Source organism: Ischnura elegans, chromosome 2, assembly GCF_921293095.1.
Source record: "Ischnura elegans chromosome 2, ioIscEleg1.1, whole genome shotgun sequence".
Classification (NCBI taxonomy): domain Eukaryota; kingdom Metazoa; phylum Arthropoda; class Insecta; order Odonata; family Coenagrionidae; genus Ischnura; species Ischnura elegans.
In genome coordinates, this window is record NC_060247.1 from 107376243 (window position 1) to 107394964 (window position 18722).

An 18722-nucleotide genomic window follows, 5' to 3' on the forward strand; every position below is an offset into this window, starting at 1 on the left:
AGGCCTGACTTTGAAATGCTTTCCAATTTTTTAAATAGGTTTTTGATTGTCGAACAGCATATCTGAATGGTGTTAATAATTCATTCACTTCCCACTTACTTGGAATGAATGTAAAATTTACAAGTGAAATAGTTGGAATATGTACATATTTTGTGCATATCTCTTAATGCTTTCCCTTCACATAGCGAGTGGTATGGTAACTTCCCGTACATTAGTTCCCGCAGGAATAACCTGATATAAATGCTAATTGCCCAACTGTACGCTGGCGGCTTAAAAAAAATGGGATTTCCCTACGGGATGTTTTTTCTGCTCGTGAGGCACATATTCTAACCTTGCCGTTTTTTACGTCTGTTTTCTCTGCTCAATTGTTCTCGGTAAAACTAGTTTGTTATTTCATGTTCAATTTCAACGGCTCAATGTCGATGGTAACATACGTGAGCCATTTCGACGATGAAGATCTCAAGTGGGCTTAGTGGTCTCCCTTTCTTTCTGTGTCCAATATTTAATGATGTTAATCTCCGATGCTGGTGAATAAAATCATGGGCTGACTTCAATCTGCGGTTTCCTCTGCGACTAATTGGCGTGCGATCATCCTTCTTTTATCACTCTTCATTGTATTCAAGTATACCGGGACTAGCCACGGTGGTAACTTTACGGGAGTCACCCGCAATGCACAAATTGCGCGAAAAATCTACAGAGAAAAGAATAATTCGCCTCGACCGGGATCCGAATCCGGATCCCTCGATAGCCAGCTTAGTGCTTTAGCCAGTAAAGTTACCGAGGCGTCATTGAATGATTTTTTTCTCTGTGGATTTTTATTTCTCTATAGTGTCTGATATTTTCTTGTCACCTAGTTTTTAATTATTCTTGTCGTTGCGTTACTCATTTTTTAAATTCGATATACATTATAGAAGTTCAAATTTTATTTTGAATAGAGAGCTTTTTGCCATCTCGCTTTCAGATCATTTTCATCAAGTTATACTATTTTTTACATCTCCGTCGTTCATTTATTACAATGTTACACCTATTACATTCTTGCGATCTCCTCGCGTAACTACAACAACCGCAACTCCATATGTAAATGATCATTTGATACTCAAAAGTATCTTTTTATCTTTTTAATACTTCCATTTTATTGAGTCGTTTTTTTTTTTTAGTTTCTCACTTTCAATGAATTCTGCTGGTTTTTCCGGGTATTCTTCCGCGTTTATCCATCTGTAGGACGATATTTCGTGGACGGGTCCTACAAATGGATAAATGCGGAAGAATACCCGGAAAAACCAGCAGAATTCATCATAATCTCCGCGGAAGCCTACTTGGAAATCTCACTTTCAATTATGAAAATAGGATTAATATGATTGTGTCTTTTGGTGTCTATGTTTTCCCTATTTTTCTTATTCCGTGAAATGAAACCGCATATTAATCCAACTATTATATACGATAACAAGTAGAACATAATCCTATTAGCCTTAAGGATTGACATCCCATTGGCTTCTCCGACGGTCGTTACTATCATAGATTTCTCAGTTTTAATGATAAACCTGCTATAACCATTTGGCCGACGAAATATAATCGTACCGTGAGTCGTAACGTGGAAGAAGGTATGGTTTTCCCCCTTCTATTCCTACTGAACGCAAATGCTCTCCTCACGAGAAACGTCTTTCCCCACTCTATTTTTGTTACTCTGTCTTAATCGTGCCTACTTGTCGTTTCAATCACGGTGGTACTTGTCACACTGTGTTGTTTAGCTTTATATCGGAGTGATGATCGTCAGGGAAACGTGCCATTGTCAGGTCATAGTAACTGGCCACCAATCATATATGGCACGATTTGGCATACCTATATATCTGGGGGAGTCAGGAAATTCTCTTAACAGTAAAATCCACGTTATTTCATTCCATTAAGTATGGGAATAAGGTAAAAATATACGATAATGGTGTGTATTCATGATAAAAATCGATATGATTGCATGAAAGTTTTTATTTTACAAAGGTTTGATGTATTCGTAAAATTTAGCTAGGATTTGAATTTTTGTTAGAATTCTCGGTGTACCAAGTAAAGGCATCATTTGAAAAGGTTAGCAAAATTATAGACTTATATTTTTAATGTGTCTGAATAGCAAAAAATAAGTGATGATATTTACTAGTAAGTATCGGAATGCTTTCTTGAGCATGGTAGTCATTCGCCCGAAATGTAAATTATTTAGGATTCTTTTTTAATATTCCTCACCCTTGCCTTTTTCGCCTACTTGATGCTTATTACTCCTCATATTTTTCACATGAAGGTGTCGGCCGTTGAAATATATCATTACGTTGGAAATATTTTTGGAATTTTATGAAAAATACTATTATTACCTGCTTGGTAGTGCAGATTCCGTGTTCCGTTTAGATTTTCGCGGGAATATGCTCAGCTGCTTTTATATTCTTGGAACTTTTCATGCTTCGTGTAGGTATTTCGTATCAATTATTGTTGCGGTGTGAGGTGATTTTTTCAATATTACGATGCCAGCCGGAAGGTTGGATTTATAGATAATCGCGTATATTATAATTAACCATCTAGATCCTAGGGCAGTGGTCTTCAATCCGCGGCCCCCGTGCCGCATGCGGCCCCTAGAGGCTAAAGAAAATAACGTATCGCGAACCAAATATCGACACACTCGTCAAGAGTAGACAATGTCAAAAATCACATAGATTGAGTGAAATTTTTAACCAATGAAGATTATTGCTCTAAGAAATTATGTTTTTTTATTTAATTGATGTGATGATAAGGTAACGTGGAGCAATGTGGCCCTCCCGACTATATGAAATCGATTTTTAGCCCTTGTATTAAAATGGTTGAAGACCCTTAGCGTAGGGAATGAAAAATCTGTGATAAAAATTATTTTAGGCCCTTATATCATTTTATTTAATACGGTGTCGTGAGTGAAAATCTGTGTATTTTTAATGTGAAGGATGCTTAACGCACCTATTCTCTTCATTTTTTATATTTCCCGATGACATGCGTTCGCTTTTATCGCACCCCCTCTGATGCCTCTTTGATTTGTGTGTGCATCCGCCGCTATCTCTCCGGCATGGGATCTCGAGTCTTCCTCTTTCATTGCTGGGTGGTTATCCTTCTCGATCCCCTAGCACCTCCCCCGTCGCTGATCTTCGCCTCCCTTTTGTCGGCCTCTCATCTACCGCCATTTATCCACGCCTTTCCTCGTCTCCGGCGACAGCGAGTCTCGTACTACCCCCACGCCTCTTCAGCGGTTGCTAATGACTCCACACCAGCCTCGAAACTTCAACCCATTCACTCTCCATCTCCCGCATTAGCGTGGTCGTTATTCTATAGTTTTTATTTAGTGTAGCCGTAATTAAAATGTGTTATTTTAGTGGAAAATGCAAAACTGTTATGGCTAATTTGAAAAATTAATTTGGAAAGGTTGTTCATTCGTTTTTCACCAATTAATCCTAATTATAATATTAATCCTAATCCATTGCATGCATTTCCTATGTAATTATTCTTTTTACATTGTATCATTTCATCCTCCCTGCCCTCTTAATGGTCAGTCAGTGTTACACTTGTGTAACCCAAATATATTGTGGTAAACATTTAAAGATCTAACACATGCTTTGCTGTATCGAAAGCAGCGAAAATTATCTCGCACAAAATTTTCATCGAAGAACCCCGGGCTATAGATGGTTATATTTATGCTTATTTCGTGTACATATTTACTCTTTCGCAAATAAAGTGTCCATGCCATCTTTCTTACTTCGTGAGATACAATTAGAGAAACCTTCCACGAATTGACTTACAAGGAGACATCGCCAAAGTGATGTTCGGGATCTGGATGCGGATGTTATTTCCTAAAACTATATAGGTAAGATAGAAAAAGTGTCACGGATTTCTTCCACATAGGCCCGGGTTCCAGAGATATTCGCATGTAAAGATTTCGCGCAGCATCACAGCCCTTGAGTAAGCGCTCCCTCTTATCTACGGCCGTGGCGGTGCGGTCTAGGGCGTTAATCCCATAAAGTGTAATAATTCGCGTGGTAAGGCACAATTCGGAGTTTAGTTTAAAATCCATAAATTGATATTAAATTCGCGAAGTAACTAAATAAAACGAATGGGGATAAAATGTAGCAGTGATTTCAAAAATTAGAAGAGAGAAAATATATTGCTGACAATGGGACTCGAACCCGGGGTACCAACTACAGGTTAGGGGACTAACGCCCTAGACCGCACAACCACGGCCGTAGATGAGATGGCGCGCTTACTCAAGGGCTGTCATGCTGCGCGAAATCTTTACATGCGAATATCTCTCGAACTCGGGCCTATGTGGAAGAAAGCCGTGACTTTTTTTCTATCTTACCTATATACTTTTAGAAAATAACATCCGCATCCAGATCCCGAACATCATTTTGGCGATGTCTCCTTGTTAGTTAAATTAGGCTACGATTTTAAAATGATCATATCTTCCCTCAACTCAAGTTGGCCGCTGAGATACGGGTGCTTTCGTGATTTTTGATCATACCATATGTAGAGCACCCTTCAATTTTACCATATTTCCTTAATTACTCATTATTTTAATTAAAAAACCTGCTTGAGCTGATAGTCCATTTTTGTGACGCCATTTTACTCAATTTTATGCATGGATTGGACGGAATAATTTACTTAGCGCCACAAATGTTACAGTTAGAAGACTGTGAGAGGTCAGATCGTTAGGTCTCATACCGAGGTTAGGTGTAGAACGAATTTTTTATAGAAATAAAATAAATATTATTTAAAAGTTACGTAATGAATTTAGTTCGCCCTTTTGCTGTTAGTTTACTCCGTTTCATCATTCTATCCTGTCGTAGACTATCGTAAATATTTATTAAAATGAAATTCCGTAATTTTTTTGAGAATCCTTCATTGTTATGGCTCTCGGAGCTGCAAAAGGTGCTGCGAGCGAGGCCGTTGTGCTCTTGCTTCGCGCGGTGGATATCCAGTGTTCTTCCTTTGTGGAGTTAAAATTAATCAAAGATGCGCCTTTCCGGCAGAATTTCACTCCTCAAAAGTTGTATGACATGACGTAAAAAAACGAAATTAAAAAAAGAATGCGAAGGACGCATTGGACGCAATCGGAAGTAGCACTACGGGGTTTGGTACCATGAGATGCACCTATGTACTAACTTTGGCTTGCAGTCCATTCAGCCGTATGGAAACACCAATTGGACAGACTAACAGACATCCACTCTTCCACCCATTCTGCTAATTTTCTGTCTTTTTGATCGTTTCTATTGAACCTGAAATATTTCTGGTCCTCCGTGTCTATTTGAAAGATGTAAGTTTTTAATTGCTCACGCGGCTCCTAGCCCAAGTCATCATACTAAGGCCTTGTTTTTGTAACTTTTCTTGGTTTTAAAATAAGCTTTAATTACTTTTAGATGTAAATAAGCTATCGCTACGCTTGAAATAGTTATCTTTTTAAAGTCTAACGCTTTATGTTATGTTCAGCCTGCCAAATAAATTTCATGGCTTCAGTTTTAGAATTAATGTGAGCGATAGAGTGAAATATATTATTACTCCTAGTGATGTTTTTCCATGGTATCATGTCACATTAACCATTTATTTATTGCGGCCATTCTTCGTCTTGCAAATGGTACTCTTTTCCTTATTGCTGATAATTCCTAAAGATTGTTGCCTATAAACAAGATAAAAGGTCATGGCGATGTCATTGAGTATAATTTTTGATGTCTGTCCCATCATGCTTCTCGAAGAAATTTTCTATATCTATACTTAGTGACTGTTGATTTTCCATGAATACTTATAAATACCTATTATATATACAGTATAGTTTCCATTAATACCGATTTATTCACGGAATTTTTTTTTTCTATTCCAATACATTTTGCGAATTTCATTAGCCTTGCGTAATGGCGAACCTTTGCGCCGCAGGCACCGATTAACCCGCCAAGTATGATTGTCATGCCAGCGATTGGAGCTCTTAATTGCCATACGTGACCCTGTGTTGTGAGGCGTGCGCCATAACTATGCTAAACAGTTCCTTTTTCGTCGGAAATTGTCATTTTCTAGTCACAAATCACAAGTATAGTTGAGGTATTTTTATTTTTTTTCTCGTTATCTGTACCGTGCCCCATTATAAGATAATGCGAAATTTTATATCTTTGATTAAAAAAACTGGCATGAAATAAGATAAAATATTGGAATATTTTGCGTACGCTTTAAGGGATAGATTTGCTGGCGATAATGATTATGGATACGAAATGTTTTATCCTCTTGCGTAACTGCTAAAATGCGACCCATGGCTTTATTTGAAGAAAGGCAACGGTAATAGCAACTCGTCATCGCCTCGTCATTACTCTTTCCTCAATACGAAAATTAAACGTCTCCCGTGATGGTGGCAGAATCAATTGTAGCCTGATGAATACTCTATTACATTAACACCCCTTTTTTGTAGATAAAAAGATGCTTACAGATCTTGCTCAGGCCTTTCGAAATAATAAACTGATTAGTTTTACAGATATAAACGTTTTAAATTCAAGTATATACTATCAGCATTAATTTTATTCGACCGTTATTCAGTATATTATTTTTTAATACTTAGATGTTGGTCGTAAATTTTCATTCTCATTTTCGCTGGAACTAACCTAAAAACTTCTCACGAGTCAAAGCGTAAAGCATTTGTTCTGCATTGAAAAGAAATAAAAAAATTACCTCCAATGCTATCTATATTGTGGGAGAAGTATTGCTGGCATCTTGGGCTTAGATGAAATAAATGAAGGAAATAAAAAAATGTCTACACTGAAGTATTAATGTTTGGTGGAAAAACTTTTGTAAAGTAAATATCAATGATTTTGTGGGGATTGCAATGAAAAGGAAGCTTAGGTGTTGCTAGGAACACGGAATATTTGTTTTGTTATACACATCGTCCATAAAATGCAGCTCCTCATTAACTTACTTATGGTATATGCCTTGATGTATTTTAAATTCAATTATGATATTCATAATTTGCATTTCATCTTCTTTTGCCAGTTTTTTGCGTGCCATCGCTTCTAAAGTGCTCCCATTACATCTGTATAGTTTGTATCAGAATAAATTATTTTCCCAAGTTTATGAAGAATCGTCCACTGCACCCACCTACTTTGAGAAATTCCTGGAATATTCCATGCGCTGCTGTTGAAGGAGGTATATTGATCTTAATCATTGCTTAACAGAAATAGATATATGAAGATAATATCTGTCATGGCTTGTGAAGCGTTTTTCTCCCTTAGAAATGGGAGTGGAAGGTGATGATGGAAGTTCATTCCTTTCACGAAAGATCATTGGTTTTCCTGGGAGATATTGATGATGAAGTGTCGTCACGTTTCTAACCGGTTTAAGGTGCTTTGCGGCTCAGACTTATCAAAGTCGTAGTTGGCTATCGTCTTCTGGGCAAATTCATTCCGAGGACTATGTGTACCCTACGCCTTTAAAACATCATTAGCCATCAATACCTTCACCGGTCGGTATCCATTGCTCTATTTTAACGTATTTTCCTTATGTGGTCCGGCTATTTTTCTAATTTTGTATTGGTCCATTTCGATTGAACTTTTCACAGAAATGGCGTACGATAACATCAGATCGATCTATTATTTCCGTTTTCTAAGCAGTGATAAATTTAGTTGATATCCTATTTTTGGCATAACAGTCTTATTTTGTAACATCTAAATAAATATTGGTGGACTTGAACGAAAAATGGATATACCATTTTAGAAAGGTCTGGTTTTCAATTCACTAAAGATAAATTGTCCTTTTAGTTTATGGCCTAGTTTTCTAGATTATTTTAGTTTTTAGGGCATAAATATTTCTAACACTTCCTTTGCCAAAGCTAATTGTTTACATTATCATTTCTTTTTTGTCATTGCAGACTCCGATGCGAACGTCGTTGATCAGCACGTCCAACTACACTCGCCGATCGGAGTGCGCGCTGATGGTCGTCTGCCACTGCGAGGAATCGGAAAGTGGTGAGTTGAGTTTTTAGCATTTAAGTCATTATACTGTCCTTAAATATATAATGCTTAATGAATACCGATCTCACCAGTTATTTACGTGGCCTTGCGTCACTCCTGTGTGTTATATTGTTTTCTTTTGTTGCTGAAACGTCTTTTTTGATTTAACATTCGTTACGATTTGATGAGTAAAGATTTTGTACAATTTTGACCAGTAAAAACAGTACATCGTGGTTGAATATTCTTAAAATAATGATTTTAGGTAAATATATTTTGTAGTCGCTATTTTATTGACCTTAAGCATATAAAAGGGCCGTATACCCTATTCTCTGTGCTAAATTATACCAGTTAGAATCATCTAAACATGGCGTAGCGATTTGAGTGTAACGGCTCTGGGTGTATTTGTAAGCCATTGAAATATTTTTCAAGGGGTCACATAGTTTCTGTCTGGCTAAAATCTCAGCATCTCAAACATACTTGCGTAACTTAAAATGACTTCTCCTAGGTCAGTAGCGACGTTTTCGTATCCTTCGTCGGAAGTATCAAGTTCTAGATTTCCTCTTTTCACTCAACTTCTTGTCTGAGGTTCCTGGGTCCGACTCAAATAGTTGTGAGTTTCGAATTTCCCAGAACTTGACGCGGCGAATTCGGGGGCAAGTGAATGTTAACTCACTTATTGAGAATGCGTGTTGTAATTTGGTTTCCTAAGGTTGAAGTTAATTTTTGTTATCCTTCAATTACTATACCCAAACATTTCACGATGCCTAGTCGTTAGGGGGCTTTCAATAATGGGGAACTTGCATGAATTTTTTTTATTTCACAGGCGGACAGAAAATTATTTTCTGAATACAACATAGAAAACCGCATGTATATCTGATTTTTCCTTCGCGAGGTATTCAATGATAAATATAACGAATTTTAAAGCGCGGGAAAAACTCCCTCACCCCCCAAGCCACTGCCGACGAAGCCTCGATGACGTCAAAGGTGCCTAAACATCACGCGAAGCTATTGTTGTGATTGTTTGTAATAGTTGCCAGCAGTTGTGAGAGCTTCGTTTGTTAGACGTGTTGATTATTTTATATTCAAAGATAAATATCCGACGATAGAGGCTTGGAAGCCCTCATATTTTGCATTATTTAAAATATTAATATCTGAGTAAGGGCATAAAATATAAAACTGGAGCAGTTAAACCAAAAATTTTACAATACCTAAATAACATCGATATAGGAGTCTGAGCCACGGCCGTTGGAAGGGGGATACGTTAATTGTAAGTTGATGTTATCGACGGCATATCATTCATTTAAGTATGTAATTAGAACGATTTTGATGTTTACTAATGTCCGCTATGATTTTATATACAATAACTTCATCCGTTTATTCGTAGATACCGGAGAATTCGTAATTTAGGACTGTCTGTGCTTGTATTATGGGGTGAGTTCCAGTCAATGCAACTTTTGCTCGCTGATTGGAGACATCTAGGAACATTTTTGTGCCAAAATAGTGTTATTTTCAACGTGACATCTCCCGTTAAGCTACTGCTAATAATCACAGTGCCAGTGGTTGTAATGCTCAAAGTTTGACAAGGTTGAAAAATCTCGGCCAAGAGTTATCAGTGTTTCATCGTGATTGAATTGTGAAAAGTGCTATTACGCTATCGATAAATGTCTAACAGTAGTGTAAAAATTGTCAGTGGCGTGTTAACCTCCGTTGTTCACCGTAGATATGACATTTCACGATCAAGCTATTGAAATAAAAACTGTGTGTGAAGTTTGTTATTCCATTATTTCAACGAATAGTAGTGAGAAAAGTCACCTGTGTCACTTGTGTGGGCTAATTTAAGGGTTTAAATCAGTGAATAAATAGTTGTTTCCATCATAACGAGCTCTGTTATTGTAAGTTGTACGTGATGAATATAAGAGTGTGACAGTGACCTCCAGTTTTTGATAAGAGTATTTGCCTATTTCCCACTATATTTTTATGGTATATGCTAGTATATTGTTATGGATTTACATATATTATTGAAATAGGTTGTAGCTTGTGTGTGTGTTGGCAGCGGAACCGATTCGCGATCTCACATGTGGATTGTGTGCACACTGTTTTGCTGTGAGCTCGTACCGTAGGACGGATAGGACTACCTTCTCCGCTAATTCGGCGTTGCCAAATTCAACAGCACAACTTACTCTAATGTCAACAGCACAGCTTACGATCGTTATCCTCTAGTATTACAAGTTTCTTTTACATCTCGATTTGCCGCCGACGTATAGCAATTATTTGTCTTAAATTCTATGAGGGTCGTGGCATCAATTTTTGGTGTCCTAAAAAAAAAGCTGGTGTCCTAACACCCCATGCCACACGCCTTTTAGGCGGCTTGCGGGGTATTATGTAGATGTAGATGAATTTCAGGTGTTATATTCGAACGAGTGGCAACGTTATCATCAATTTTTCTGATAACTAAAACATACGAATTGAAACGCTTGTACTTCATCATCCCGATGTCGCATTATTAATATCTCAAGTAATAATCGTGGCACAATAGCAATAGGAAAACTTGCCCAAGAATAACAGAACAAAATAAAGTGACGATGAGCGGCTAAATACTCCCTCAAAACAAATTTTACATCATGCGCTCAGCGTATTTCCCAACTCCCTACGGTTGTTTAGGCACCTATGACGTCACGCCTGGCCTCGGCAACGCTCGGGTGTCTTCGCGCAGTGGTCGGCTCAGAGAAATTTTTCTCGATTTTAAATGCAATTTTTTTATTTCTTTTGATGTTGAATGGAGAAACTGAGGGTATTTTTGCGAGCTAATATATCCATTTTACTCATTCAAAATAGTTTGTAGAGCAATCTACGACCCATGCAAGTTCCTCATTACGTGAGGTGATTTTGGCGATTTTTGGACGCTCCCTCCCCCTTAGAGAGATGTGAGATTTGGCTCGACCATTTCCCCCTCTATTCTCACGTGGGATTGAGATAGTGTAAATACGTTAATATATGCTTCATGTGCATCACGCAGCGTACAACCGATTGCCAATTTTCGTATGGAGCCGCGAAAACTTCGACCAAGGTCGCGTAATATTTTTTATTACCACGGAGTTCATGATGTATGGTGGGAAAACTTGACCTTTGATGCAAATTTTGTTGTACGTCAATTTTCCCTTATCCTCATCTTCAATAATTTAAACAGTAGTTGCGTTACTAGGGAAAATATTGGTCTCACCATCAATTCTTTTTCATGACGAGTCTTAAGGAGTTTTCCTGGGACGATTAGCATCACGCGACGCATTAGTCGCGGTGCGCATGTGCATTTGAAACTATTGGTTAAATACCATAATTTTGCTACGAATGGTTTCTTCTTGTGAATATATAAACTGTGTGGCTTTATCGGTACATGTTGATGTTGGAATTACCACCCTCTATGGTAATGTGTATAATTGGGCATGTATGCATTTACGTAAGTGAGGGAAGTCCTCTTTGTACTTTCTATTCAAATCATTTCATTCTTTTTATGGCGTTACTATCCTACCATTGGTTTTATTAAATTGTTTATATTCATTGATCTAGAGAATTTACACATACAGACGCTATAATTCATTATAAATATATTCAATCGTCAAATTACCGTTCACTAGTAACCAATACGACATGCTTTACGCCATTTTGTCAAACTGTTTAAAAACAAAGGCATTTTGGATTGAACTCTTCTCAAAATTTTTCTCGGAAGTATCTGATCGGTATATTATTTGATTTTTATTGGCAATGATCATTTTAGTTCGTATCCTAGTTTCTGCTTTTGACTTCTTGCTTGGTACTCTTTAAATAAATATTTTTAGACTTGAACAAAAAATTGATTTAATGTTTTAGTAATGTATAGTTATGAATTTACTGAAGAGAATCTTCCTCTATGGTTATGGTACAAATTTCGAGCGGTTTACTTTTTGGGGCGTAAAAATTTTGGTGGGATTAACATTTATTTTTTATCTCCTTGTCCCCCCAATTTATAATATTCTATGTCCTGGAAAATTTTATTTTAGTTTGAAAATTTTAGTAAATTAAAAAAATATGGTGTAGATGACTACTAGGCGTATTGTTAATGAACATTGAATACACGCGATCCATGTTGTGGCCTGTAACAGCGGGAAAGCTTACCCTTTCACCGTCCCCATCGCCACCACTACATCCTCGCGACTTTTCGGCTTCTCCTCTTTTTCGTGGCATCTTCGCCTCCTTCCCTGGACCTCCTAGTTTGTCATACGCGGAGGAATCCGGCTGGCCGAAGCGGACGTCCCTCGGTGGGAGGCGACGGATGCTGTGCCGTCGGGAAGGGCGGAGTCTTTGGTCGGGGGCGAGTCGCCGGGCCGGCCGACTTCCTGCGTCCCCGCCTCCCTTCATTCTTTCGTTGTGACATGTCTCCTCATCCCCACGACCGTGTTCCGGCCCAACCGGGCCGTCAGTCATCCCATTCTTATCTCTTAATGGCGCATTAAACGGCTTCCGTGGGCGATGTCGCACCGCTTATAGGTGTTTTACGCATTACCCTTGCTTCGTCCTCATTTTTTGACGACGTAGCATACATTTATTGTCCAAAGCGCTGATTATCTCATGCTCCCTTGTGTATTATATGTGCTATACGTATTTTACCGTGGTGATGGAGGCTGGAAGTTTTTTTATATGCAGATTTGTGTGTTTTTGCAATGATTTCTTATCTTCTATTCTACCCCAGAGTAAATAAATAATCATTCTCCGACTATGGATAAAGGTATTCCATCCAATTTTTACTCATGATCTCATGAGAAAAGTGGTGCTACCAAAATGATGTATTAAGTCCCGTCATTATTACGATTAATAACGGATGTGTCCAAAATTTCCATAGTTACGTGTCCTTTTACGATTTATTATCCTTCGTAGCTGCAGATTTGTTTGCTGAAACCCGAATTTGATCGATGTACCACTTCCAAGGTTACTGGCGATTGTTCCGTGGGAAAAAAAATTCGCTTGAGGTTTAACGTGTCAGCCCACTGGCGAGTTTCTACTGAACGTTTATCGGAGCTCTCTAGTACCCATCGAGTCTGGTCAACACTGAATTTATGTTAATTTACGATTACATGAGTATTTTTTATCAACATTCATGAAAATGACCCGTCATTCGTTTATCGAATCAACCCTCTTAAACAAATGCGTAAATGTTTTCCTGGCGTAACGCAGAATCTCTCTCCCCGGTGATAGGATTGGCAGCTATATCGTCTTAGGGAGTTGTAGAGCCGGATTCTAGAACGTTACTCAAGTTTTGATCCCGACTCAAACTCGACTCGGTTGCTACGTTTGTATTACTAGACCTCACTCCAGTTCCCACTCAATTGATTCGCCAAGTTCCAAGACGTTCACCGCCATCGCCTCGCGTTTTTTAAATGAAATATCTCTCGTAAAAATATATAACGTGTATATTGTGCTAAAGCAATGCTAGTTTTTGATGAGCAAGGGATCATGAATGAAAATAGATCAGGTAAATGCATAATTTCGTGAATTCCACCATAGTTAATCTGTCTCGGGTGAACCGAGTTAAAATTATTTTCTTCAAATTGAACCCTTAACTCAAACTCAACTTGAATTTGAGATATGAACCACCGAGGTATAGTGATGACTCAAAATTGAGTCAGGTTCTAGAATACGTATGTCTTATTAATGCCTACGGAAATACTACAAAAATAATGCATTTTCATTATGAAAATAACCTGCCATAAAAGTTCTGTGATTTTATGCTAACAGTAAACATTTCAGTACTTAAATCTTTAAAAAGTAGACTCGAGAACTGTAAGTTAACTCGGTATGTTATAATTTATTAAAAGTATTCTACCGATAAATGTAGGTTTACGTGGAGTACTTAATAAGCTTTCTGTTAGCCTCCCCTTTCTGGAACCACTTCCCTCTTCAATTCTGTGTTAGGCCTATACCCCTTCATACTATCCAAAAATACTATTCTCTTCATTCCTCTCCCTCTTTTACCCAACATTCTACCCTCTAACATAGTTTTCAACTTCCCCTCCCCGCGAACTACTCCCTCAAAACTAAATATGCTTAGACCTTTTCTTTCAAACTTCCATAAGGTCGCATAAGTGTCTTGAGGTAGCCTTCTTAAACCGCTTTCTTCCTTCCGTGCCGCTTCAATTCACCGGCTGCCCCTGCGGCCGACAATCTTCCGTTTTTTTCCCCGAGCCGAACCCTCCTCATTAGTTACGATCCGCGCGCGTAATCGTCAGGTGTCATCGTTACGGACTTCCCTCCCACCCCGTCCATCCGCGTTCTCTACTTTTTGCAATTCCAGCGAGCTAGCGAGCGAGCGAGGAGATTGGCGAGCTTTTGTCTTGCAAATTCTTTCGGGTGCGCACTGCATCCGTCTTTTATTTATTTCGTTTTTCTCTTCAATTTTGTTTGTTTTTTTGAATAGAATTTTTTTCTTTCCTCCTCCTCGCTACTTCCCTTTAGAAGCAATTTATTCCCTTCTCGTCTTTTATCACGAGTGGGAATCCGTTCCGTGTCTCCGTCCTAACGCATTATTCCCTCTCCATTCGTATATCCGTCTCATCTCGTCCCCATGCTTTCCTTATCTCCCAATTCTCCCGCGCTCCTTATATAAGTGCAAACTGGGATGGGTCCAATTTCTTTCCCTCCTCCCCTCTCCCATTCACAGGGCAGTTTTGTTTGTTATCTATCTCTTCGGGTGCCGTGTCTTGCAATCGCGGAGGAAGGGATTTATGAAATGAGGCGTTAATTACAGTTTCAGCTTGCTAACCTGGCCGTATTCTTCCCAATTGGTAATGGTTGATTGTAGAACTTCTAATTTAGAGTTAGGATGGTTAATAATGTTTTCCTTTTTTGCTAGTTACGAATTAATGCTTAATCTTGTATCCGTTGGAGCAATATATGGTGAAAGACATGTGCAATACGTTCCAAACTCCAGTTATAGAGTGCTATTTCCTGAATAAACTAAAAATACTTCCCATTTGGTTGAACAGGGTGTTATGGACTTGACGGTAGGTATGCGCTACTTTTATGCCGATTGAACGGAGAAAGGTAGTTCAAAAGAATCTAAAAACTGAGAAAACGAAGAATATTGGGTGAGGGACGTTAAACTTTTATCCTGACGTGAAAAATGACATGAAAAATTGAAAGAAAAGGTATAAAATTTTATAGTTTTCATGTACGGAGTTACCTTACAGTTCTCACATATAGGTTAAGAAGAGATGAATGCTGAAATTTTTACTGTAATTATGATTTCACAGAATTTTTATGACAGGTGTCTTTCACAATGAAAATGCGTTTTTTTTGTAGTATTTACGTTAGACTGAACATTAGCTAAATATGGGCGTATACTATATAATGAGTGGCGATATAGTAGCCATACTTGTACTGATAGAAAAAATTATTGTTCCTTGTGAATATGCGTTTACTTCACTCTATAATTATAATTATTTGTAAGTTGGGCTGCAGAATCCATCTTATTGATGTCCATCTAACTGTTTCTATCTGAATTCTATCTTCCTATTATAAACGAGTGTTTGTTAAGTGTCAAGTTTTTTATCATTGCATCCATTATTTTCGTTAATCATTGCTTTAAGCCTTAAAGGTCATGTGTGCTTGGGAGTGCACTTTTTACCCACTGTAAGTTGATATTCAGGAAAGTCGCCTCCGTAGTCCTGATGTAAGTTAGTGCCTCTTTCAAGGCAAGTATTGAAAATAGAGAAGATTTGTAGATTCTCCACGTGGAGTACTTCACTGGTTCTCTGAATACGATAAGGTTGATTTCGGACGCTGATACAAGTTCCACTTGGACACATTTCAACGAGATCCAGTTAAGCTTCAGTACCGAAGTACGGGCACAAGTTACGTCCTCTTCTTCCTTTGCTCTGCTGTGGTTTACTGCCCTTTCGGAGACGAGTAGTTCTGTGGTGGAAACGGTCTATTTTGCGCCTCCTCGTGAGTCTGCGAAATCCGCAGCTCGCTTTGACCGTCCCTAAACCGCTCGTAAAGCATGGAGTGACCAAAGGAAACATGTCCCCTGCTCTTCCTTTGACACTGACATACTCTGTCATTTGGAAGAAAAGGAGGTTACTAAAGGCTAGTGCATAAACTATGCTACCGCGTATGGTTACTTTTTCCCACCTATTTCGCTCTCGTTCTCCATCTTCGTTGACAACCGTATAGACCTGTGCGCCGACTGTGGAATTCGATGACGGCGGCGTGGCATTGGCACTGGCTTCCACACCCATGGTCTCCATGGCACGTATGGGTCACTGACGACTAAAAATTGAACTTCGCGAATGAAATCATTTCAGGCTTGAAGTGGTGGAAATGCGATTTATCCAAGATAAAATATATGCAACAAAAGATAATTCCCATAATTTAATATTAAACTCTACTACCGGCCATGGTTTCGACACACTATCTCATTTTCAAGGAGTCCTTGAAAATGAGATAGTGTGTTGGAAAACCTTGTGATGACATAGTGTCTCCAAACCATGGTCAGTAGTGGAGTTATTTCTTTAAGTGTGGAAATTAACATTTGTTGGATATTTTTTGTCATGGATAAATTGAAATTCAATGGTTATTAAGTGTAAAATTAAGATTATATTTTAAACATGCATTCTTGAATAAGTAAGTTGAGATTGACGATATAATTTTGGGCAAACTTGGCGGTAGCACCGCGGCGCGGACCTGCTGGCGGTGTTTTTTTTTGCGCGGCGACGTAACCTGTTTTTTTCCCTCAGCCCTCCTCATCATCCCTAATAGCAGCCACGAATCTACGAATGGAAATATTAGGCCATAAATGTCATAGATGTGGCTGGTTTTGATTGACGCACCTTCACCTGAAGGTCTAGCTGGTTAAGTACGGAATTCCCTCGCCACCACTCAAATTGCTGTCTCGGAAAGTGTCGTCATGAAGTCCGCATTTAAATCGCAGTAAGTTTAAAGTAAATCTCATTGATGATTCTCCAGTGTGTCTCTTTCTAAGCAAAAGCTACCTGCTGTAACGGTAAGCGCTACTGAAGTTTATTGTTTTGGTTATTTTTCTTTGCGTCATAATGCATTATTTTTTTTGCATGTGCTGGGTGACCTTTTCTGAAAATTAATCATAATTTGATATCAGGCTATGGAGATTTACAGTAACGCTAAGGCAACGGCTCATTCCCGCTCACTTATTGTTAGTGTAGAAGCTTGGAATATTGGAAACACCGTTCGCTATGTTAAACTGTGTATCAGTGACACTGTATCACTGTACATTTGACGTGTAAGAACGCTTATTGCAACACCTCCGTTAATTTCATCTCTCGTTGATATCCGTTACTTATACCTCTCTCTCTCGTTGATCGCCTTGGTATTTTAAGTGACCCCCTCCTTCTCCCTCCTTAAGTTGGCCGCGTAGTTTATACCGGACCTTTAAGCTATATAATCTATCAAAGAAGAGAAAAAAAAGCCAACAGAGGGTAATTAGGCAAACGTCGTCTTGTTTAGGCATTATCTCCGGAATGCATCCATTAAGGTCTCGGAAGGCGTTAATGGCAGCCCTTTAGCCCTAATTTCCTTGTTTATTTTCTTTTATATTTATTTATTTTTCCTTCAAGGGTCAACTTTTCAATCGCTTTCCTACCCAAAAGTATTCTCCTGCAGTCGCCACACCCTCTTCGAAGTGACGGGAGGAACCTTCGAAATTCTTCCAGCCGGTGGAACATTTCCCCATCGTCTTGTGCATTCCTACGGCAGTAGACCGCGTGCGTCCCTTTCCTATCGCTTCCAACGTGCCCACATCATCATTCCTCTTTCTGTCTCTTGTTTGATCTTGGGTGTGTCGTTTCCTTGGTTAATGACACGTGGGAGGACAGAGGAGGAGTTGGATGAAGGGGGGGGAGGGGGCAATGCTTTTTACGACGCTTCCCTGACTCTCGAGATAATGGTAATTATTCTTGTTCTCGGCCATTTCACCCTTTTCCGTTCTATTAACAACGGCGCAACCGAGGTAGTGGGTGGAGTGTGAAAACTCCCCACACCCTGCGGCCAATGGAGTCGAGGCCTTATTGAATGCTGCTTGAACGATTTTTTTTAAAAATTGGTTTCAAAAATTAGTGCTGTTATTAACTAATTAATATTTAAATCATTTATCTGCCTTAAATCTGTCGCATATTTTTATATATTGTTGTTTGAGTCTTCTTGGCATTAATTTAGATATTTCTGTTTGAAGATTAGCCTTGTGGATGTCTCAAGTTTATGGTTGATATTTTTTATCAATGTTATTGAGGACTTTTAAAGGGTACGGTTTTTTTGCGAAAATTGTTCATAATTAGCCGAAATGCTAAAGTTGGTTTGAAACTATTCTTCGCTCTCATGCGAGGCTATCTTTTCATGTTTAGATATTTTATTAGCTTGCACATTCGTTATCTCTTGTGTATAGGACTACTTCGAGTTTTTCCGAGACCACCACGCTAAGAAGGTTTTTTCTTATTGAAGTAAAAACATAAAAATAACACAATTTCCACTAAGCGCCCTAGACCGTTCCACCACCGCCGAATTTGTGAGAGTGTGATAACTCAAGGGAAGTCATGGTGCGCAAAATCTTTACATGCGAATATCTCTCGAGCCCGGGCCTATATGGAAGAAAGTCGTGAATCTTTTTCTATCTTACCAGTATAGTTTCAGAAAGTAACATCCGCATCCAGATCCCGATTATCACCCTTGCGATTTCTCCTTGTTAGT

General features: G+C 38.6%; 1 protein-coding gene across 2 annotated transcripts in view; it reads left to right on the top strand.

Moving 5' to 3' along the window:
* Positions 1-18722, top strand: part of LOC124154317 (homeobox protein PKNOX2-like) — a 559395-nt gene that overhangs the window by 156629 nt on the left and 384044 nt on the right. For both annotated transcript variants that reach the window (XM_046527977.1, XM_046527978.1), the window contains exon 3: positions 7895-7991. The gene's annotated coding sequence lies outside the window, so the exon portion shown is untranslated. The remainder of the gene's footprint in view (positions 1-7894; positions 7992-18722) is intronic.